We start from the raw sequence: 24,727 nt of genomic DNA, 5'->3' as shown, positions 1-24,727 counted from the left end.
TCTGCTTTTCTTGTAGCTGTGTTAATGATGTCCTTTTGGGCACCCTCAACATATGGAATACCCTCCCTGAAGCAATTGCTGCATCCTTCAAATCTCTCAAGATTTCTTCTACCATGACACATAGAGTAAACTGCCAGCTGATAATGCCCAGTTTAGTTGCTTGTAAGAAGTTTGGATTTCATTACTACAACTAGTGTGTGCACGTATTAGCTTGAAATGGACATACTCTTATCAGTTTATTTGAGAAGCTAAAAGGGATTAAACTGCCACAGAAGCTCTTCTTCGGAAAACAAAAATTCCCAAAGCTATGCTCTGAAGGAGATATACTTCCCTAAGGTCATATATAAATACCAGAGGCTGATTTTCTGTTGCTTCACACCTTGGATCATCATTCATGCTTGTGCAAATGGACACAGCATTGCTACTAAGCAGTTTACAGTAACATCTTACAGAATGTAAATTAGTCCCCCAGGGACAAGATAGCAGAAAGTCAGCGCTTACATGAGCAGCTGAGCATAGAGACTTAGGGATTTCTTTTCATCTAGTTGTTTTCATTGTTTAGGTTCTTTTTAGACACATGTATAAGCATTTCCTAAACTTATTTTATCCTAGTATTTTTGTATGCTAAGCATTTTTTTTCCTATTCAGTTAAATAGAAAATGTATTGGAAAAACAGTAGTAAGTAGAGCTTTACATTGCCTTGGAAGCATTAAAACCAAATTATCTGTGTTTGCCATTTGAAAAGCCAAACAGGACAGAGGGCACCTCAACACCATGTAACAGAGCACACAACTTAACAGAGCATATACTCATCAAGGTACTTGCAGAATAGGAAGCAGCAGCTGCATGTGAGTGCTGCTGCACCCAAAGTACTTAACCCTGTTGGTAGGTGGTGCTAATTAGGTTGAACATGGTGCTAATTAGGTTAGCTACAGCACTGTGGTCATGTACATACACAGTGCCTGTGACACCAGCTCAGACCTGGCTGAAGGATTCCATGCATATATTGCACCCAGCCATATGTGTGCATCCAGAGAGAGAAATTGTTCATCCGTGGCCTCTTGTTCATTACCACTGTAGGGTTTAACTGCAGGAACATTTGCATTTGCCACGTACACGTGTCAGATGTGGCCTTATGCCAGGAATTACCTCCTTGGTAAAAACAGAATATGTCCTTTTAAGTGTGTATTTCAGGCTGTGAGTTGTTGCTGTGGAATGATGGATATCACACAAAGCTGCTTCTTAAGACTGTTCTATTTACTTCTTAATTAAGACCGTAAGTACAGAGAGGAGCAGGAAAGAAGAGGGTGGAAAATGTTTTAGCCACCATAATTTTATAGAAATTGTGAATCTACTGCAGGATCATGGAGGCAGGAGCAGTATGCAAAGAACAAAGCATATCTCTGCCAGTACATTTATCAGGAGACCTACATTCCCCCTTCAGTGAGACAAAGCAATGTTTCAGCTTAGAGATACAGTCATGACTACAGTATAAATTCTGTGTCTGTGTAGCTGGGTGTCAAGTATATTCCCAAAGCACTGACTGCAGAATTGCTGTCTTTTCAAATATCTGATTAATATATCCATAAACATAGCATTCTTCCAAAATAATTTGAAGATTCAAGTTGATGTTTGTATGAAGGCTGGTGCTTATTAGTAAGAAAAAGGTAAGCTGAAGAGGTGAGACAAAGACGTTGCTCAGGAGGCAGTGTTTGGAATGACCTGTGGGATAGAGGGTATTAGAACATCTTTCTTTTCTTTTGTATTCTTTAAAGGATCTCAAGTAGTCATTTTGGCAACTTCTCTCTTGTTATTTCATTTCCATTTGACAGACATGAGATATAAGTTTTATTAGAATGTAGTGAACCATCAATAATTAGCCCATGGCAAGTCAGCGAGGAACTATGCAGCATAATATACTTGGACATAATGGATTAAGTTTTGACACCTGTGAAATTATGAAAACACTGAAAATTAATAGCTTCTTGATATCAGAATGGTTGTTCCTGGCATTTTGTAAATTGTTTAGTGTCACTCAAATCCAGTCCCTGAAGATCTGAGTAATTGTTGCAAACTTTAGAATTTCATCAACCTGGTTTTTTTCCCAAGGTATGACAGTGATAGTGAGCACATGATAGCAGGAACATGGATCGTAAAACATAATACTGCTAAGCGAAACGCACACACAGAATAGGTAGTCAAGAAAACAAAGTTGGGTATTCTTTTTTAATCCGTTTTGATGCCATCTTCAATTAGTTATTTTTCCACTGTGTCTGCCAGGAAAATTTATGCATGCACAGCTAGATATCTCTGAGTTTTAAAGTCATGGCACTTAGCAAAATGCTTTTAAAGAGACACTCACAAAAGCTAACATTACCCATGAAAATTACGTAAATATTTATAGGCAGTATATGTTTGGTTGCTGGTTTGTTTGCTTGTTTGTTTTTTCCCATTTCTTTTAAAAATCCATCTGCTGCTAGCAGATGATAAATATTTAGATCAAATTTGTGCCTGGGATCTGAGGGCACTGTTTCTTCCAGAAGGGACATTATAAATTTGATACTGTAGGCCCAGCCTCAATTCCCCAACTCAAACAGCATAGCAGGCACTCTGTTGGGGTGCATTCATAGAGTTGTATAAAAAGGCTTCTTGGTTGGAAGGCTATAAGCAACCTTGGTGATCATTTTACCTAATCTCCTCCAGTAGTTTTACTAGAGACTGGACTGATGCCTGCTGGGAAATACCTTATTTCACCTTAAAGACTCCAAGCAGTGGTGACTCTACCACCTCCTCTGCCAAGTGGTTTCAGTGTTTAGTTACCTCCCACTGCTAAGAAATCATATCTTATTTCAGTCTTGAATTTGTCTTGATTCCAGTTTCCGGAAGTCATCTAGTCCAGCTCGGTGCTTGCAGCAGGCTATCTCCACCCCTTGCTCAGGAACAGGCCTCCTTGGATCATCTGAAAAATTTGCCCACAGCTCCTACAACTCCTTAGCTACTACACCTATCCACTTTTTCTTGTTCTGCTCTAACATGAACTCAATCTAACATGAACTCAATCAGGAACACCTCTGACTGAAAAAAAAAGGTGCTTTTTTTTTTCCTCCAGACTTCTTGACTTTAATTAGGCCCTTAATCATGTCCCTGACGACGCTGTATGACTGTGGATGCTAACACAAAAATGGCACAGGAGCAGATCTGAGCATTCAGAGGGAACTGCTAATGCCACACAGATTTGCAATGCAACCACACAACTCTAGCAGTTTGCCAGTGAAAAAAAGTGAGGTCATTCTCCATCTCTCCCTCATCCTTGGCCATGTATTTCCATTTTTCTGATGGCCATAGTGAGCTGAACTTGAGGAAGGCAAACCTCACTGAAAAAATGAGAAGTTATTAAATAGTTTATTGAGCAGCAGTACCAATTGAGGCAGACTTGTATAGAACTGCTCCTTTCAGTGTCAGCTAGCTGTTTGGTTGGATTTGCTGCAATGAGACATTTCATCTCTGCAGTGCAGTTCCATAGCAGTTTGTCCTTGTCTAAGTCAGAGCTATCATGGTGGCCTGTCATTGGTGGCCTTCTATGATGGGGTTACAGAACTGATGGACAGGGGCAAAGCAGTTGATGTCATCTGCCTGGACTTGTACAAAGTGTTCAACACTGTCCCGCATGACATCCTTGTCTCTAAATTGGAGAGACATCAATTTGATAGGTGGACCACTCTGTGGATAAAGAACTGGCTGAATGGCCACACACAGAGTTGTGATCAACAGCTCGATGTCTAACTGGAGATGGGTAACGAGTGGTGTCCCTCAGGGGTCGGTGTTGGGACCGGTCTTGTTCAACATCTTTGTCAGTGATGTGGACAGTGGTACTGAGTGCACCCTCAGCAAGTTTGCTGATGACACCAAGCTGTGTGGTTCAGTTGATATGCTGGAGGGAAGGGATGCCATCCAGAGGGAGCTTGACACGCTTGAGAGGTGGGCTGATGCCAACTTCATGAAGTTCAACAAAGCAGAGCTAAAGGTTGGACAAAGCCTTGGGTGACATGGTCTAGGGTGAGGAGGCCCTGCCCCTGGCAGGAACTAAATGATCTTAAGGTCCTTTCCAACCCTAACCATTTTATGATTCTATGATCCCCTTTAGTGTTTGTGTAGGTGAGGAGTAGGCTGGTCCAGGGAGCTTTGCAGCTAAGAACTAAGCTTGCAGAAAAAAAAAAGACCTGCTCATTCTCGACCAATTTCAGAGATTTAATGTGGCTGAAAATGAGTCACTATTTTGTATGTTGAATTTTCAGCCGAACTTGTGACCTGATCTGATGCAGTGTGCTGGTACGTGTGGTGAGAAGGGGAAGGGAAAATGGCTGGGTCATTTATCTGTGTCCTCAGACACTGACAATATCCATGAATTCACTTGTTCTTTTCCTGAAGCACATTATTGATGTGATTTTGTGTTCACAGTAGGTCTTAAGATTATTGTAAGATGTTGAAAGAGGCCTGTTATCTATGGAGGTATGAGAAGTCAATAGTCCGTGGATCATTCTGAAGTTCGTGATTATTGAACAACAGCTTGGGTTTGCAGGGACTGACTCAGTGACCCAGATGGTCTCTTCCAGTCTTGTGTTCCTAGCCATATCCTTCCTAAGAGCACCCTACTGTTAAAACTGTTGAGAAATATGTTTTCTTTATCCTATCTTTTACTTTTTCTGCTTTGTAATTTGTTGCATTTGGTATCCTGTCCTTCATTACTCACTGTATTTCTGTAACAGCAGAGCGAGAGAGAGATACTTGGCTGTGTTAAAGATTTTCCCAAAATGCAGCCTTTAGAGACCCGTTGCAGACAAAACGGCACAAGCATTTGTTTTTTTCAACAATGTTACATTTTGAGCTCCTGTCTGCAGTAATTAATTAGCATCATTGCTGAGCTGACTCCCTGCGGGACTGCATGATCATTAGTGCCAAAGCCAGGAAGGGAGCAGGAACTTCCAAACCCCTGAGTAGGCTACTGCAGGAACTGTTGTCATCTCTAGAGCATTTCAAGAACATTTCAAATGATACTGGTGGGAAAGATGCACTTTCTCATCTGTATGAGGGGCTGGCCCAGATTCAGTTAGGCTGCTGCCTGGGATCAGGCAAATCTACTTCCTGGGCAAGGTTTTGTCAAAAGCTATCTGACAGATAGTGTTTGGCTAGTTCATCTTCATTTTGCTGATATGCAGAGATAATTACAGAAGGTTTGAGAGACATCAGGGTACAAATCAATGAAGATGTACAGTACCGGGGGTGCTGTGCCAAAAGCTAGCCCAGAACCAAGAATCTGTCAGCTTAAAAATGAAACTTAAGTCCAGTAGCGACACAGCTGAATCCAGACAGGCCAAAATGAAAGTGCTGGCACGAAATTAAAGAACTTCCTTCAGGTGCAGAAAACCAGCAGACACTGAGAGTATTTACAAGTGGCTTTTATGAAATTCTTTTTTTTGTAAGCTTGGGATGCAGTGTAATCTCCTCTCTCATTCCCCATGCTTGTTTCAGGAGAGAACAAGAAATTTAATCCAAACAAAGGATTAAGAAATTTCCATAACTGGACTACTGCCATCATCCAGACAATGGGCCAGCTCTTTAAATGCATGTGCTTGGTTGAACTGAAGACAGTGACTACATCAGAGGGAGCAGAATTGGAATGCAGAAAAGAGGAAATGTGAAGTCTAGAAGAGCTAAACAATTATTTTACCTATTACACCCTTCCAGCAATGCATCCCATAAACAAAACAGCTCTGGGAAAGGATCTCTCCTCACTGGAGAATAAGGTTAGGGACAACTTTTGAGAGATGGACAGAGGAAAGAGAAATGAGATTTAATATAGATAAATGTAAGTTAATACACCTGGGAAGAAATAATAATAATTTTATATACAAACCCATGAGCTGCTGTTTAGAAAACAGTAATAGAGAAGGCAGCCTGGGAGCAATGGTTTATAATTAATTACTGCAGACAGGAACTCAAAATCTAACACTGGGGGCAAAAATCAAATACATTCTTATTCTGGGCCAGCACTGGTTCTGCAGTGAGTGTGTGGCCATTTACACAAACAAGGAGCTGGCAACAAGAAGCAAAGTATTAAATTTATGGCTACTGGATTATTCATTTTGTTTGTAAGATAGAGCCTTAAATGCTGATACCATAAGCACAGTCCTGTGGTTTTCTATTTGCTGAATACAGTAAAACAATAAATTATGTCCATGATGCAAATTCCTGATGAGTTTGTAGAAGGATAGTTTCTCTTTTCTTGTTCTTGTATTTAAATATGTGTCTTAAAAGTGATCAGATTTAATCTGGGCAAGATTGAGGAAAAAAGCCTCCTTTCTTAAAGAAAAACACTACAGCTGTAAGCAGTGTAGAGTATTAAGACAATGTGACCTCTACATAATTCAGTAAGAGGGAATCTGGTAAGAAATTAATACCAAATGTAGAGCTATGCTTTTATTTAGGTAAGAAGTGTTGCTCAGTAAATGCATTTAGCAGATAATGATCAAAAATATCAAAACTATCTGTGTTCTACCATGGACCAGATGAAACATTACTATGCTGAGAAGACAGTGTCATGTGAAAGCCTGCCAGACAACCCATACGGAGTGTCATAAAGAACTGTCTGATTGCAAGACCTGATGGCTGTGTATTTAGAAGTTCATAGACTTGTAGATCAGAATGAAACACAAATTGATTCTAGTCCTAGAAAAGGAAAGGGGGAAACCCTACCAAGACATAAAATGCAGTATAATAAAGATATACAGGACTATTTCATCTTGCTAGTGCTTTGAGCTAGTAGCACTGGGTAATCCTGTCTTTGATTCCTTACAGGCCATGCTGGAAAGGTGGCACATCTCCCCACTGTAAGGCAACATTTGGGTGGCACCATTCCTTCCCAGGCTGGATATAGCTTGGACTCAGACCACCAGGATGTATGCGAGCACAGGAGGCGGCCCTAATTATACCAGGGCAGCTTTTTCTCCTCCTGAGAAGAGGATGATGGATCATTTCTTAGGGCCCTATAGGTCAAAAAGCATTTGTTTTGCCTTTGCTAAATGCAAAACTGGGTATTTTTTAAAAGTATGGCAAGACTATATAAAAGCTTTCAAAACTGGAATTTCATCTTCCATCTGTGAAGGCAGATAAAGCTACAAAATTAGTCAGGGAAGGGTCATTCCATTTCTTCCAACCGCCTCCAGAGGATAAGCTCCAGATAGCTTTTCAGAGATTGCAGAGCTTCAATTGCAGAGGGGTTTAGTCTGCAAAAGGAGGTTTGGAGCACATGATAATTAGCAGTTCACAGCTGAATTTTGCTAGCTGTAGGAGTTTTCTTTGCTGTCACTGCATGAAAGCACTCCTGTAGGTCTCTTGAGTTTCCTTAAATGTGTGCTGTAGTCTGATTTGTCCACATGGAACTTTCTAACACAGAATTTGGTCAGTATACAACACTTAAAGGCTTACAAGTCCCTTTTCCCTGGCAGAACAACACCTGGACAGAATGTAAAAATAAAGCTTTTTTTCTTGGACAAAGCAGGAATTGCTTTACTGCTTATGCTATACCCAGACCTTTAGAGTCCAGGGGAATTCACTATGCTGGGAAAATCCATGGGTAGCCTACTAATCCAAATACACATCGTCTTTGTATCCCCAAATCAGTGTTTAAGAGTCCTGGCAGGAGACAGGCCTTTTCTTAAGACTTGTCCTTCATTTCTTCTGGCTCACAGTTTTTAAGTCCTGGTGTGAAAACTGTAGAGACACTGGGAGAAAGACAGTAACTGTAATGTCATTGTTTAGACTTAGCTGAGGCTCACCTCTGTTTTAAGAAAGCAAACACCAAGAATTTCGCATTTACTTGAACTTCAGCATGTGCTTATATGTTTCAGGACTGACACTGTTTCTGAGTTAGTCTTCATTACTGCAGCTTTCCAGTCTCAACTGCAGTCTCAAATATGTATGAATTTCTTACAAAATATTTCTAAGCTTTAATTATAGGACACTTAATGGTAGGATGTGCTCATCCAAAGTAGCTGTTCTGTGGTCTCCAGTCTGCTTGCAACAGTTGATTTCTGCCCTGTTACTTTCAGGTATGTCTTACCTACCTTTTCAGCTCCCATGGCCTCCTGCCTCCCTCCCTGCCAGAACAACCTGCGTAACATATATGCACTTAACAACACTTCCATTGTCTTTCAGTCCAATTGCAAAGGTCATTTTCTTGGCTTATTGTCCTAATCCTGTCACTCCTCTTTTTTGCACAATGCTATTGGCTCTCTTCTTCGCTGTGTGAAATACAAGTGACTTTTCTTTACTTTTCAAGCCATGTCTCATCTACAACACCAAGAAGTTGTTCCTCACTGCCATTGTATGAACAATGCCAGTTCTCTAAAGCACTTTTGTATATTCATTCACTTTCATGTTTTCGCCTATGCAGGTGATTATGCATAGCACAAAATCTGTGTAAATACTCCTAAGCCTATCTTCCTCTGCTTTTTCAAGCATCTCATCTCTGCTCCAATGTTTGTCAGAGTCTGAGCATAGCTACATAACTGTTTTCATAGATACACTTTTTCATATGAACTAGTATCACATCTTCTTCCTGCTTGACTTCTCTCTATAAGCCTAGAAATAAGTCATAAGCACTTTAAAACAGCCTTTTAGTTTTATGTCTGTACAGAGCAAGCTACAATGAGTGTGGGTTTAGATGTAATTTTAAGAACATATTAATTATAAAACCAGAGTAAACCAAATTACTCATGTTGTTAGTAAGTCTGTAATAAACATCCAGGAAGTAGCACCAACATAGGATGTTTAACTTGCCATACCAAAGTTGCTTCAATCTGTTGATTCCAGGAAGAATTTGACATAGGGACTAGTAGAGAAAGAGGGGGACCTGGACTGTGCCTTTTGAGGCAGGTGACTTTTACTAGCTTGTATTACCAAACTTCACCCTGAGGGGCTATAGCCACCCTGCTTGTCTCACCAAGAACCATACTCAGGATAGTTCAAAGGGGGTCAAGTGGTGCTTTTTACAAGTTCCTTACCAGCGTCACAACCGAATTCACCCACAATGCTGGCTGGACAGACATCTGGCCACATCTGTTCAGAATTTAGGGTTTAGAATGCACAATTCTGTTTTATGGAGAGCTAATACAAAATGGCATTTGTTTTACCTCTTTCCGTTTCTTTTGGAAATTCTGTAATTTTATCATCTCACATGTAGGCAGAGAAAAGTGAATGTTCTGTTGGAAGTTATGACTTCTGGAAAGCAGTTGGAAGTGGTGAGACTGGAGCAGAATTTAGGCTAATAACCAGGGTATGCTGTTTAAGATTTCTAGAGACCTAAGACACCATTGAGAGGCGAACAGAAAGCTAGAGAATTGTGGGATCTACATGCTTTCAATATTTAGCAGCTAGAATATCACATTTTCATTCCTGACAACAAAGTGCCTGTTTTATTCAGAAAAATGGGCCTTGTCAAACAACTTTGATACTATTTTCTGGCAAGATTGCAAGTACATTTGATAAAGACAACTCTATTCGCATAATACACTAGAGTTTATGTAGGGCATTTGTTTTATTTTGCTTGGCAGCCTAATAAAAGAGATGTATGGGAAGCAAACAAATTAAACCTGTTTTTCTATATGGTTGTTTGCTATGTCTTAGCTCCCTACAATAAGCCTGCATTGTTTTTGTGTTTTCCATGACTTTATTACCTCATAATGTCTCTAGGTTAAAAAGGTCCAGTCTTTGCATAATCTCTAACATCTTGAAGTATTCAGAATGCCAAATAACAGGTACAGGAACCAAAGCAGTTTATCAAGAATCTGTCCTTTTCTAGTTGCACCCCAAAACTGCAAGGTAGACATGTCTTCTCTCTTTCATAAAGTATCACCAAATTCCTACTTGAATAAAACACATTTGAATCAGTGATGCAACCATGGAATAGAGTTAATGAACTGCTGATTTAAAATGAGCCCAGTGCAGGGCACGATTCTGTCCAGTTCCTGGTGGATAGATATACCTTTAAATGTGTCCAACTATCATCTGCATACTGTTGGACTAATCACAGGAGAGTCTATGGATTGAACAGTGAAAAGGTGAAAACTATTCTCAAAGCCTTCTGTAGGACTGAGCCCCAGTGGTGTGAACACACTTGCCAAGTTGAGAATAGAGGGTTTCAGTCCCCCTGGGGTGGTGATCAGTCCCTGAAGCTATTCACTGAATCTAAATTATACAGAGTTTAATCCTGGTGATTTCAGTACAATTCTGAGCACAATTCTCAGTAGATTTCTTAGTAATTTCACCACGCAAGCATTGAAAGGCAAAACTATTTCTTTTTTTTTTTTCCTAGCCCTAACTCAGGAACAAAAAGCACTGATAACAAAATGTCTCTTTAATAGTCTAATAGTTTGGCTAATTAAGGTGACAGGCCATGAAGTTTCAGAATATTTATACTTTCAAAAAGTGGATTATACACCAAATAAACACTGTTAGATATTCGACTCTTTAGTATTCTGAAAGATGTGATTCCCAAGCTGCCAACCCTATTAATCATCTGGATGTTAAGCATTGATTCTAGCAGGTACACAGTAAAAAGGCCTTTGACTTAAGTTGCTCAATTAACATACACGCTAGATGAATAAACCATACACAGACAAAACCTCTCTGACTACAGGTAAGGATGGCTTTCTCCTTTATGTGAAAAAGCCTCAAAGGTTACATGCTGGGGCTCTCTGTCTGGTGTGTGTAGGAAACAAGGGACTAGAGAAATTATTTTGTATGAATTCAGTTCAATTGTCAGCACTTGAAACATTTTTTTTTCTTCAGAATTATATTTTGACTGAGACAATGCTGTAAGAAGACAGACATTCTTTATCTGACATTATTACACTAAAACCTGTGTCATTTACTATAAGACAAAATCAAAAATACTTTTTCATTGCTTACAATCATCTGATATCTCCTAAAGTAACGAAATGCAACCTGCATCATGCTTAAGAAAGTTTCATGGGATTATGAATATGACTGGAACAAGTGACTATATTACATATATGAATATGGCTGGAACAAGTTATCAACAGAGATTTAAGTGAAGGCTTTACTGTGATAGGCTTGTCTGACTTGGATAACAAACTCTTAGTATTTCAGCCCATAAGTCCTGAAGAGAAAGATACTGTTCTCTTAGGTCACTGACAAATGGGGTTCTCTCTAAAAATTCTCTCTAAAAGAGAATCTTTGTTTTCAGAGCTCCCCAGAGTTAACACAGTACGAGTTAATGATTTCACCATGGTAATTGCTTTCTAGGGTCTGTCAGTCAGGCAATTTTAATGTATTCAGCATGGGCTGCTTTCATTTTGTGCAATAGTACTATTTTACCTGGTTTCATGGTCTATCAATCTCTCCATAACAAGTTTTGAATCTATGGACGAATTTCTGCCAAGTTTGAGAAGAAAATTGTTTTTAAATATCAAACCAAGATGGAATCATCCAAGTTTTGTGATTATTGACAGTTGGATAGAGAGAAACTCACCTGAGGGCTCCCATGGTGAAAAGGTTTTGCAAGGAGCTCAGCTGTTACCATTTCCTAAGGTACGTTAGTTGACCAGTTGCTATATGCCTAATTCAGAAATTGCACATCACGTGCTACCTCTTGTCACACTCACAGGTAGGGGACGAGGTGGTCAAAAGAGATCATGCAAATGGTACTTGCGTATTTTTAAAGGTACATGTATCCACTGTGAACTTGACTTAGTCCTGCCCTGCGCTAAACTTCATGAGCTTTATACCATGGTTGCATCACTGATTCGTATGTGCTTTATTCAAGCAGGCATCTAAGAATACCTCTTTTACAAAATAAAGAGCACACAGGTCTAGTCTTACAGTTTTGGGGTGTAACTAGAAAAGGACAGATCCTTGACAAACTGCTTTGCTTCCCATGGCTATTTGGGTATTCTGAATACCACAAAACATTAGCAATTATGCAAAGATTTGACTTCTTTAAACATGAGTTCATTGAGTATGCTTGCCAATGTTTGTAAAGGACTCTGGCACCCAGTTGGAGTGCTGACACTGGTTTCAAGTAGTATGTGATGAGTCCCTTTTGTCGTTGAAAGCATCATGTTTAATGGTATAAATAGACAGAGCAACTGGCTAATAAAATGTAAAGTGAAATAAAATTGGTTTTAATATGTTTGTAGGAGATGGGTCATGACTTCTTTTCAGCACAACAGTTGGAGTCACAGCTTGGAGAAACTTGAGAACATCTGTTATTTCTGTTGAAAAATACAAGTACATTGAGTAACTCGCACCTTTGAAATTCCTTTGTGGGGGTGGAAGACAGCTCCCCTCCAACACAAAGCTGATTTACTCAGGATTTGGTGAACATTTGACTGGTTCATCGTTTAGGTCTCCCATAATTCAGACACAAATGTTCTTTGGAGGGAAGCTTTGAAAAGGTTTTTTCCCTGTGTGACTAACCAGTGAGGTTAATTGATTCCAGAAGGAAAGGCTAAAATGTCTTAAAAATTTGCAATACATAGTAGCTAATTTTGCATATAAGCTTATTTAGTTTGTAAAATACACAAAGTTGCTGTCTTTAAAAAAGCCAGAAGAAATCTAGTTACAATTGAACTGTGATCCAAGACTAAATTTCTTAATTTCTTTTGTACATCTTGAATGTAACTATCTTACTACATTTTTTTGTTATAGATTTTTGGAAATCTGTTTTCTTCTATAACAAGTCCTTGGGTTAAGAAAAAAATCCACAGGAGCTGAAACATTTCTTATCATCAACACACCTGTCGTGTACGTACGTGTTACACCCATGGGCATATACATCACAACACATAATCAAAAAATGTTCTCTTTTTTATGCTTAAAATGCTTTGTTGGTACTGAGTCTTTTGTCCTCCTCTCTTTCCCCCCTCCTTTTTTTTAATATATCCTTTGTGCCAGCATGCACCAAGGACTTGATGTTTTAGAAATACACTCACTTCCTCTATTGACCCCTTATCTAGCATTGGCTTAAGAGGCTTGTTTTCTGGGCTCATGAAAAGGGTCTGAGTGACAGCCATTCAAGAATGAGGATTCCTGGACAGGATCATGTGCCTGAAACGCCAAGGTGAGCATGTTAGTCACCAAGGTGAGCATGTTTCATAGCAGGCATACTAGTCTTGGCAGCAGACAGTGTCCAGTAAATAAGGATGGGGGGAGAGAGAAGGCAGGGGTAATGTCAAAAGAGATAAGGTAGTGTAAAAGATATGTGTAGTGGTAAGAGCATGGAGTGTAGAAGAAATATCTTTGGGTGTGAGAGGAGGTGAGGATAGGAAATAGAAAACCATAATAATGCTGCGGGCTGGAAGCAGATAATTAGTACAAGTGGAAAAGGAGGACTCTGTGAAAGAAACAGTTCTGTGCCTTGTTCCCATTTTGGTCTCTAGCCTAGGTGTCTGTTCAAGGCAACATCTCCTGTGGCACACTGGTTTTCCTGCAAGTAGTGTATAATGTAACAGTTCTGGCAGATGGGAAGCTCCTATCCTCCTTGGGAGAGTTCGTCCATTGAATAGAATATGGTGTTTTAACAATAACTCCCCAGAAACCCTACAACAATTCGTGCAGGAAAAGTTGAGTTATAGATTAACCCCAAATGAGGCAGTTTTATTGGTTAGGCAAACTTAACATCCATTCCGTTTAACTCAGAATAACATTATCTTGTTCTGCTTTTCCTAACAGAATAAAAACTTTTCAGGAAAATCATGATTTGGACACTCATTTTCCAGGGTGAAAAAACATTTTGTAGAGCTATCCTGACTTCCTCTAAATTCAGACAAGTGTGTTTAATTTAGATTAGTTTTAGTACAAATGAGAAAATGATAACTTAGGGTTTTCGTTTTTCATGTTGGTTTGTTTTTTGGTTTGGGGTTTTTTTTAGCTCTTGTTTCTTTAGTTTATTGGATTTTCATGGTGATTTCAATTTCTTCTGGATGTGTAACATCAGTATTTATCCTGGTTTTCCCTTTCATGCAACAATCCATGTTTCTCTCACATCTTCCTCATGCATTTTCCTTACTCTCCTGTACCTCCTTGTGATGTCGTCACTCTCTGTCATTTCTCTACATCTTTTCTTCTCTGCATTCATCCTTCTCTTTCCTCTTCACCAAATTCCCCCAAAACACTATCTCATGTGTTTTTCTATTTTATTTTTCTAGATCAAGACTTTGTCTTTTTTCCTCAGTTATTTTTTTCCCAACTTTTGCCTCTAGGAGGAAGAATAAGATAATAAATTTTGCCCTTGGATGGCATTCCTCTCTAAATGAGGAAGGTTATTTCTGTTCTTGATGGTGTTTAGTCATTAACAAAGAGTTTGCTTTGCAAATATTTGTCAATAGTTTAGTTAAATAGTAACAAGAAGTAAACTGATTGATTGCAAATCCAAAATTCCTTCTCCTGTAGTGGTTCAAGTGGTTTAGGTCATACACCAAAGGAAATTTCAGATTATAGAGCAAAATATTTAAAAGGGGGCTTTTTCGCGTGACAATATGCATATGCTGCAAACGCAATTACAAAAAATATTCCTATTAAAAAGCACATGTAAGAAGTAGTAAATAGGACTTACGTGTTACCTTATTAATACTTTCATATATATATAAACTAACCGAAAGAATACACACATTAAACTCTATAGACAATACAAAGCTTATTTTTCCTCAGAGAAAAAGAAATCATGGCCAGACTACAGGAGCAGAGATAATTAGAGATTTGTTTCTTTTCTGTCTCCCAAGGTAAGGCTTAATCCTACAGTAATCTCTTTATTGAGAGCCAAATGCTAGTCAAGGAGCCTGCTGCACAGATTTGAAGCTAGCATTTAACCCATATTTTCAGCTTCTAGGAAGCAGCTATCCTATTAATTTATAGTCTGCATTGTTTTAAAGACCTGTCCTGTTACGTTTTGTATTTTATCCTGCACTGTAATGCATTGGCATGGCTTCACGATACATTTGCTAACATATTGTGGTATAGAGTGAGACTTCTCATTCATGACCAGTAAACTTCCAGAGCCCATCTCTCTTTTAGGACAGAGAAAGGGTTTGTATTGGGCAGATTATTCCAGAACAGTTTTGCCTTTGAGTATTTCAGCTTCATATTGCGCCATTGTCAAGTATACTTTAAGGATAAATGCCCAATGAACTTGGGGTTCATTCAAGTGGGGTTGATGTTAAGCAAATTGGCCTTCTATCTTTTTTAATTTCCAAACTGTGGTTTGTAGCTTTGTTATAAACTGGCTCACTCTTTTAATTCACAGGTTAGATAGGAAAGAGAAAAGTGGCAAAGAGAGAAAAATACCTGCTGAGGCTAGTACTTTTTTAAAAAGGCCTAAAGGTTAAATCCACAAAATAGATTTAAGTGGTATTTATGTACGTGAGGTTAAAATTCACACTCTGCTGCAATTTTGCATTGAAGGATCTGCAATCCACAGATGCCTGCTTCTCTGATAATCTACTTCCCACATGCACAGGGGTGGTTTAGACCTGGTAGTGCTGGAGAGCTTTGGGCCTCTCATCTATATAGGTTCCACTGAGGTTCACAGATGAGGTATCTATCTCCTTTGTATATAGAAATTAATTGAGCCGTCATTCTGGACTTACTGAGCACAGGCTCCATGCAAAACCCAGCTACCTCTGGAAGAGGTAGTGGTACTTTTTAGCAGATGAAATATGGAGAAAGAAGTACTCTAGAGGCCTGGGAGAACAGCCATAATACTTACTAAAACAACCTGTAGGTGCCTGATTCGTACTTGACTGTGTAAATTGGATACCAGTCCAGAAAGAGGAGTGAGAGGTCTAAAGATGAGTGTCTCTGGAAGGGATGGCTATTCATTCCATGTGGGTATCCAGATGACCCTATGTGATGGTGGCCTGTTCCTACACTTTGGCCTGAAAGGTCAGGGAGAGAAAGGGTATGCTGCTTGGTGAGTTCACGTGCTATGGATATATTTTGTTTGTGATTAAAATGAAGTTGAGATGGAAAAATTTTATTTATTGTGTTAGGCTGGTAAAAAGGCATAAGTGCCCTATACCCTTCCCCTGTTTATCCAAGGGCTTAATGATTAGAGCATTCATATGGACAGTAGGTACACAAAGTCCAACTCATTCACTTCTTGCAGGAATTTGAAAGGCAATGTCCTCATTGCCAGGCTATAAAGTGTTCTAGTATTCTGCTTACCGAATTCCTTTTACTGAAGTTTTGCATGGAATAATTAAGTATGCTTTGGATCAGGAAGAGTGAGTGTGTCACTTGCTGGTGAGAGCTGTCCTAAAGAAAAGGGAAGGGGTGTGTGTGTTCTGGTTCTTATGAATAATTATTGCAGGGTAGCTGCCAGAAGAGGGACTGAAATCCATGTGTCCTCCCTTGTGCAGAGCTAAACACCAGGCTGTTGAGGTTACTCTTTTCACATGCAGAAATTAAAAATTGGGCCATTCAATTGAGTACTTTCACACTGGGTTGAAGAGCAGCTCTTCACTGCTGTTCCTGAACCTGATGAAGTGTGGTGGGAAGAGTACTTTGCGTTCAGTTTGCTGCATTGAAAGCAAAAACCTCCATATTTTGTGGGGGAGGGAACTGTTTTTGTCTGTTTGTAGAAAGTGCTAGTTTGGTAACTTGGCAGTTTTTACAAGAACATACTCATTCATGGAAAACTTCTCCAGTGTAACTGGCATTCCTAGTCAAAAGTGAGTTCATGTGTGTGAGTGTGCCCAGGTGACTGGGACACTCAATTGCAATTTGAGAGACAGGTCAAAATCAGTTGAACTAGGGTCATTTTGATCTCAGCTGCCCAACCAAAACTGTTTACTCTTTTGGAATGAGCAGGCCTATCTCGTTTTATTCCTCTAGATTTTTAAAGCATACAGGTCCCTCTCTAAGCAAACCAAAATATTTTTCTGGAACTGCTGCAGATCTTTGTGATGGCAGAAAGGAGTCTCTTTCCTGCCTTGTTCCAAGTAAAAAGCAACCCATCTCCTGAGTATCTTTTATGCACAACAGGATTGAAGTCTGTTCTCTTTTCACCATAGGGATGGGGAGTTGTGGGATTGACTGAGTGCAGAGGTATAACCCTGAATTAGCAGGAAGGAGGCTTAATGGAGCCTGGGTACCTAATTAGCCCTCATCTGTGCCTGTGGGTGTGAGGAACCTGTGATTACAGCAGGAGAGGTGGGCAGGAAAGACCTAGAAGAGGAGATAAACTTGTTGTGATAGTGCTTGACTACAAGAAGGTCATAAGATCCATGAACTGGAAAAGAAAACAGGGAGCTGGAGGAGCTGTAAGTAAAGATTTGTGTTTATGGTCTGTGCTTTGAGTGAGGGGTGGTTGGGATTACATGGGAGCTCTGCAGAGAACTTGCTGTGAGATGGGCATACCTACTTTATTTGCTCTGCAGTGGTGTTTGGCAAGGGCTGCAAGAGCTGAGAAGGCTGTGCTCCCCTGTGAAAGTGCTGCAGCAAGCCCTTGCAGGAGGTTTTTGTTTGGTTTTTTTTTTTCTCTTGTGGTGCCCATGGTTAAATCCTGACTGGGGCTCCAGTTTGCACAGTCCAGCAGGATTCATATGGCAGCACTGGTGTGGAAAGCTGTTGTTTGCAGATAGATATTGAGTTGAACAAAGGGAAATGTTGACTGCTTCCTTGGAAAGAGACTGATGCCTTTGATGCATTGCCCACAAATTAACCTTTTCCTTCACTGAAAACAGGTGTAGCAAGGCTTGTGCATGCCTATGGCAGTGGGTGCTACATGGCTTTAGTATTCATGTTTCTGAGATGGTGCTTTTTCCAGTTGTTTCCTGGTGTTCATAAGCGATATCCTATCTGCCCCCCTTTGTGTGAATGTCTGGTGACACCCAGGTGTATTGATGAGTGCTTATAGTTTTTTTTTTATAACGCCTGAGATTGAGGCTTTTTAAACTTAGGTTTCCAGAAGAGGTGCAGGGAGCACAGCTAACAGGCTGGTCATTACCACTGTAGGACTTGTTTGCTCCATAGGCCTACCTGAACCTCGAATGTGTGATTTAAAATGACTGTTGTTACATCCCCCTGACCTCAGCAGTCACTGCAAGCAAGGAAGCATAGTTCAAACTAGCTTCAACCCACAAGAAGAGACACAAAAGATGCAAGATTTTCTCTCTTAAGCTATAGTATCTGTAAATGGCATTGTGAAGAAATCTAGGTTACCTGAGGCCTCTTTGTAGCCCTGATGCTTACTGCTGGTGATGCAGCTCATGTCTTGAATCGTACTGGTGTGGTGTGAGAGCTGAATCTTCTCTCAAAACCTTTGCACAGATGGGTCTACATTCAGTAAATCTGTCTAGGTAATCTCATGGGCTACTGTTGTGAGCTTGCATATTATTTGGCAGAGCTTTATTAGACTGTTCTGTTGCTATTTAGAAGTTACTTTGCTTAAAAGGGAAGCATTTAATTGATTTAGAGAAGACCTATCCCCATCTTGTCTTGAGCAATTGTCTTTTTTACATAAACAAAATGGTCTTCCTGTAGCTACTATGCATATTTTGTCTCACCATATAATGGTTCTCAGCTGCTTTTCCCCTACTAACTTAATAAATGGGAGTTTGTTTTTTTTTCTCTCACTTCTTGACACCTTTAAGTGGCATATATTAGAAGCTGCGTTTGGTTTCTATCACAAAACAGGGCTGAACAAAGCAGTCCTGATTATCTTCTAACAGTTCAGAGCTTTTGTCTTCTACTCTGGCAGTGTATAATACTAAAACATTAGCTTCTGCTAATTTGCAAAACTGAGGTGTTCTAATAAGGAATCCTGTTGAAACTGGTTCATTACATCTACTCCTGTTAAATGTTAACTTTCAATTTAAATTACATGCTGGAAACAATTGTATTGGAAACACTTCTATGATTAAGAAGTCTCTGAAATCCTCCTTATGCATACTTATGTCATCTTATACTTTTATCTGTGTGTCTTAAGGCTCTAATGGCACTAGAAATAATATCTCACAGTGCATAGCTCCATAATTCCCACTGGTGTGCTGAAAGGTGGTATTAAGAAAATCATTAAGAGCATAGTCTCTTTGTGTTCCCCTAAGCTTTCCATTAATTTGCATTTATCTGTCTAAACTACAGCAAAGTTAATATTTACAGCAAGATAATACATTACTAATAGAAATGTGAAGCACACTTACTCCTCCAGGTTATTAATACTACTGTATAGGCACAATGTGTGTTCATAGGCTTTATTTGCTTGCTAGATATGAGCTAATGACAAGTGCACCCAGAATCTTGCTGGATATGCATGAATTTGTAAGACCATTCTGTCCTAAAAAATTTATTGTACACCCAGTTGTGAGGCCCCTCTGTGTTTCCAAACATCCCTCTAGAGTGATGTTGGGAGCACTAGCAAGCAGGTTTTACTCTAGGTAAACACAGTATGTGGAAAGTAGGGCAACACTTGGCTGAGCCCTACTGCGTATGTACAGCTCTGTTTTGGGAAGCGTGCATATTCTATGGGTCTAGCAGTGGGTCATGAGGTTACAGCCCATGCACAGTCAAGAAATGATTTGTGTTTGCCAGAGCAATTGGATGAGGCTTTCTGCACATTCAGGCGTCTGTTTCTATGTTGGATGATCAAAAACTGAACGCATAGATTTGGATGAAATTGCATGACTCCATAAGCTGGTACTCCAGGCTTTGAATCTACTCGGCCTGTACTACCAAGCTACTGCTTTTATTTGCTGGTAGGGAAAAGGACAATGCTATAATCATTCCAGAGGTGATTGAAAAAAACTTTTGTTGGAATAGAATGTATTTGCATGTATTTGTTACAGTCTGAAGAGCCATGTTAGCTTCCATGAGATGAAAGGGTGGTGAATTTCATTGATGCATCTTGTTTCTCACTGCTGGCAGCCTTCTGTGCCTTACAGATCTGTTTTTACTGAGACCATTTCTAATGTTCCAAAATTGGAAGCAGTTTTAGACAACTGTTTGTTTAAAAGCTGTCGGAGAGCTGAGGAGAATGAATGTTTTCTTTAACTAGCCCCAGGCTGCCCATCTGATCATGGGCTGTACTCGTAAGAATGGGGACCCAACTTAAGAGCAGAGAAGGAAAGTTGAGGCAAGTGTTGTTACTTAGCACAGCATCTCGTTTTATTGTGCATTGGTTGGACCCTCAGTGAACTTTTGCAATAATATTAAATGTGGCTTTTTCATCAGGCCTGCAGGGAAACTATTACAGAAGGTTTTAATCTTTTTTTGACTGAAAGTCCTTCAGGACCAGGCACTAACATTTTGTATGCTGTCATAGTGTGTCTCCAAGCACTGCTCCATTTGTGCGTAGGATCACTGAGCAGTCGTATAATGAAAGGAAAAACAAATGGTGAATGACTCTGAATTGCTTTTGCATTGTGCTAACTGCACTAAGGTATTTATTTAAATGAAAGCTTTTAGCATAAATAGCTATGCATACAGAAACCAATTAAAGTTTTGAGAAGTCTACCTAAAATTTCTATTTGCTTCCGCAACAGCTGTAAGAATGAAATAAACAGAAGAGTCTGACAGGAACCATATGCCCTTTCTCATGTTAGAGCAATAACAATCAACTTGTCCAACATTATTGCACTAGAGTTAAAATGTTTGTAAGCTATGCAATAAGTACGTTTAGCAGTTAGTCTGTCAGACACTGAAGAACTCAAGCTGCATTTAGTTGAAAACTTAATCTATGAAAACACTGTCAGCTCAGGTCATAACATCAGGGAAGTTGTAACTGAAGAGAGGTAAGTATAATGTTAATCAATAGTCTGTTGTAACTTTCTTTGAGGTATGTAACCGGTTGGTTTGGTTTATGAATATACATCAATACATCAATATACATCAATAGTGTCTGGAAATAACACCCTAAATGTCTCTCATTTAAGGGGAGAGGAAACTTATTTGTAGGGAATGGTCTGAAACTGTTGTTCATGATTTTACTGCTATTTGCTCATGGCTTTGTAGAAATATACTTTTACATTTGCTTGTTTAAAAATTGTGTTACTGTCAAAGGATATTAGTATACATAGGAACAGAAAACATTGCATATGTGAGTAACTCTTAATGTGATTTGTTTAAAAGAACAAGCCTTACTTTAAAAAGAGGTAAATCTGGCAACTCAGGGCTAGTTTATGATACAGTAAATGGTTCTAGCCTTCTTGAAAGTGAGTACCTAAAGGCAAGAGCAGCATAAGTGTAACCCCCTTAACCTATGGATAAAATAAGCTTTAAAATGCCACCACAACTCTGTACAACACACCTTTTTAGTGTTGAACTCCTAGCATAATTTGGATGACTCTCAGATCTGATTTTTAAGAATGTAAATAATAGCAATGTGGCAAATTGCAATTTCCATTGCCATATATGTAAGTCTGTGTCTCAGGCTGAAGACTTGTTACATGATCTGAAAAGTTTTACACTGGAATAATTAAGGGGTGTCTCTGAAGGAACAGAGTTCTACTACAGTTTCCAAAAACCGAGAAAGGTAAGTAGATGTCCTGGGTTCAGCAATAGCAGTCAGTTTTTCTCCTTCTTAGTAGCTGCTGCAGCACTGTGTTTGACTTTTAGCCTGGGAACAGAGCTGATAACACCCATGTTTTTAGTTGCTGCTCAGTAATGTTTACCCTGACTAAGGACTTTGTGAGTCTCATGCTCTGCCAGGGACAAGGGGAGGCCGGGAGGAAGCAGAGACAGGACACCTGACCCAAGCTAGCCAAAGGGGTATTCCATACCACAGCACGTCATGCCCAGGGAGGTAACTGGGAGTTACCCGGAAGGGCACGGGCTTTCTTCGGGGGGGGGGGGGGGGGGGGGGTTGAAATTGTTCGGCGGTGGTATTGTATTCTCTTCTCTTGTTATTTTCTCTTATCATTATCATTGGTGGTAGCAGCAGTGATTTGTGTTATACCTTAGTTACTGGGCTGTTCTTATCTCAACTCGTGGGAGTTACGTTCTCTCGATTCTCCTCCCCATCCCTCTGAGAGTGGGGGCGGGGGGGGGAAGGAAAGAAGGAGGGAGAAAAAAAAAGGGGGGGAGTGAGTGGATGAGCTGTGTGGCTCAGTTTGAGCCACAACAGTAGAATAGAGTCTTAAGGGGAAATGGTTTAGTTCTGCTTCACTTCCATTTAGTTCTTCAGGCTTATGCTTCCTGTAACATCTAGCTTTCCAGTTATGCCTGACATCGTAGATAAGGAAGGTTTATATAATTCTCAGAGCTTGTTCCTAAGTAATCTTTTAGAAACATGGGGGGGGGGGGTGTTAAATTGATTTTATTTTATTTATTTATATTTTTTTCCTTCCCCAAAATCCTGTTGGAATAATAAAACGAAGGCAGCTATTCTTTACCTGAAGGCATATCAGCCTAGTGGCATTTGCCTGCAGATTAAGAATATAAAGCAGCAGGAGATTGATTAAAGCAAGGTCTTGTTTCCTTGTGAATGTTACTGCTGTCACATCCTGCAAAGTTCTGGCTGATGTTGGTATTGACCGTGGGTGCCTCAGTGGTACCTGGTCAGGAAGGAAGATGGCTATTATTATGATTTTAATCACTACCTACAGAGGAGCATCTGGGACAAATTATCATGTATTCTGAAGGGACAATCAAGACTATCTAGAATAGAACAAGTATTGGGGGGAAGCGGAATGTACAGAATAATAAGAGGTAGAATAGCAAGAGGTATAAATTACTAGGGAGGGAGGGAGGAAGGAAGGAAAGAAGGAAGGAAAGCTCAGACTTCTATATCTAGTTATGATGTTGCTACTGTAATAACAGATCCTGAAGTCAAGAGGATTTTATTTTTTCCCCTACCTGGATGTCTTGCTTAGAATAGATGATAGGTTTGCAGCTGAAGTTGATAAAAGGTGTCATTCAGCCCAGAATTGCTTCTTTTGGCACAGAAATAATAAAGAAAAATAGCTAATGCAATTAAAAAGCTACTTTTGGGTGCAAAGATTGGGGATGGGTAGCCCTGACTGTGATTATAGGGCTGGAGATTTATAGCTCACTAGTTATTTACTCTCTAGGATGCTAATGGGATCCCAGAGCTATGTATTATTGGAATTTATGGGCAAATGGCAATGTAGCAACATGCTGAGTTGTTGGAAATTTCCATATTTGCTGTGTTTTGATGGAAGACTCTTTGTGGAAATGCATTTCCTAATTTGGTTTGGTTTCCTTGCTGCTAGCAGATTCCTTGTTAGGTTGTGTGAAATAATTTTGTGGGTCCTGCTAGAAAATGCAGAAGGCAAGATATGTGGGAATGTAAGAAATTAGTATTTTTAGTCTTCGGTATGTGAGACTAAATAGAGAGAGCTTGAAAGGGAAATGAGGTGCCATGAAGGAGTATGCACCAGAGATTCTGGAAATGTAATCTTGTGGTGCCACATGTTCTTTTCGACACTTGGGAGCACTAAAGCCACATACGTTTTTGTGAAGTAAAGGTAAATCCTCTTTATCCTCTTTTTGGGATGAATCTTGTTGAATCCCATTCTTGGGATTTGTATGCAATAGAGTTTTGTTTAACTAATAGGCATTGGGGTGCCTAACTGACCTGAAGTGCTTGTTCAGGGATGAGAGGGAAATACACAAGGAACAAAACACTACATCTTGCTTTTCCTTTTTATGTTTACCTCATGTGAAATCTCAAAAAAAAATGTGGTGTCAATAGGTGATGGAAAAGCCAGACTGTTTTATGTCTGTTAATAAAAACATTGGAGATACTGTGTGATTTTCATCTCTTCAATTTCACAGGATGAGGGAGATACACTGGGGTCACTATTTAAATCCAAGGCTTCATGCTGGTTTATACCTGAGGTAACTTAATTCAGTAAGGTTAAATACTGAATTACATGCTTCCTAAATTACAGTTACTTGCTATCCTTGTGTTGGTTTGTTTTTTATTCATTACTGGATTGTACTCATGGCATGTTCTTACTCTTTCCTGACTTATAATGGATTTCTTTATTGAATTATTGAGCAAAGCTTTTAAATAAAACATCAAAGAATTCTCTTCTACTAACAATTCTACAGTCATGGGATGTAGTAACCCTTAGGACCACTTTCTTCATCAGAATACTGACACTGCTAGACTTATTCCTGAATGTGTTGTGCACTAAAATGTTCATTCAATATAGGGTTTTTTTCTTCTGGAGGTGAAATGACTTGCCTTATAAATATGCAAAATTAGATTTCTTCTTACACAGATATCTTACACAGTATCTGTTCTGTTCTTTGTGGCCAGCTTAGTTGGCCTGCCCTGAATCCCAGAAGAAAACCAATGTACTTACAGGAAATGTAGTTAAATTGCTTCTTAAAAGTATCATCTCCATTGTCGGAGTTGAGGAGAAGACTGGAGCCTGTTTTCTAGCCCTTGGTCATCTTCCTTGTTCTACATGTTATATGTTGCTTTGCTTGGGCTAGAGAGCCACTGAATCCAGACTATATTATGAAATAATTGTGATTATTTTCCAGCAATCCAGTTTGTGCTGAGATCAAAACTTAAGCTCAGATCTTCTCATGGCCACTCATTTAAGCTTTACTTGTGAATGCATTTTTGGGGTTTGTCTGCTTATTTCAGTGCACTGAAAGTGACTTTATAGATCTGATTGCTCTTGTACAATAACTTTATGCTGCCTTTGAGGTTCTTGCCACTTCCACAGAACCAGCA

The 24,727-nt window shown here is 39.5% G+C and overlaps 1 long non-coding RNA gene across 7 annotated transcripts in view; it reads left to right on the top strand.

Moving 5' to 3' along the window:
- Positions 1-24,727, top strand: part of LOC136022188 (uncharacterized) — a 65,493-nt gene that overhangs the window by 7,338 nt on the left and 33,428 nt on the right. Inside the window, exon 1 of one of the 7 annotated variants that reach the window (XR_010616058.1) lies at positions 17,295-17,339. The exons of the other annotated variants lie outside the window; for them this stretch is intronic. This is a non-coding gene — a long non-coding RNA (uncharacterized LOC136022188). Of the gene's footprint in view, positions 1-17,294; positions 17,340-24,727 lie in introns of those variants that run through there. 7 annotated transcript variants of the gene reach the window in all.

This window comes from Lathamus discolor, chromosome 1 (assembly GCF_037157495.1).
Source record: "Lathamus discolor isolate bLatDis1 chromosome 1, bLatDis1.hap1, whole genome shotgun sequence".
Classification (NCBI taxonomy): domain Eukaryota; kingdom Metazoa; phylum Chordata; class Aves; order Psittaciformes; family Psittacidae; genus Lathamus; species Lathamus discolor.
Note: the sequence above shows the minus strand (reverse complement) of the source record. Positions and strands in the feature narration are given on the sequence as shown.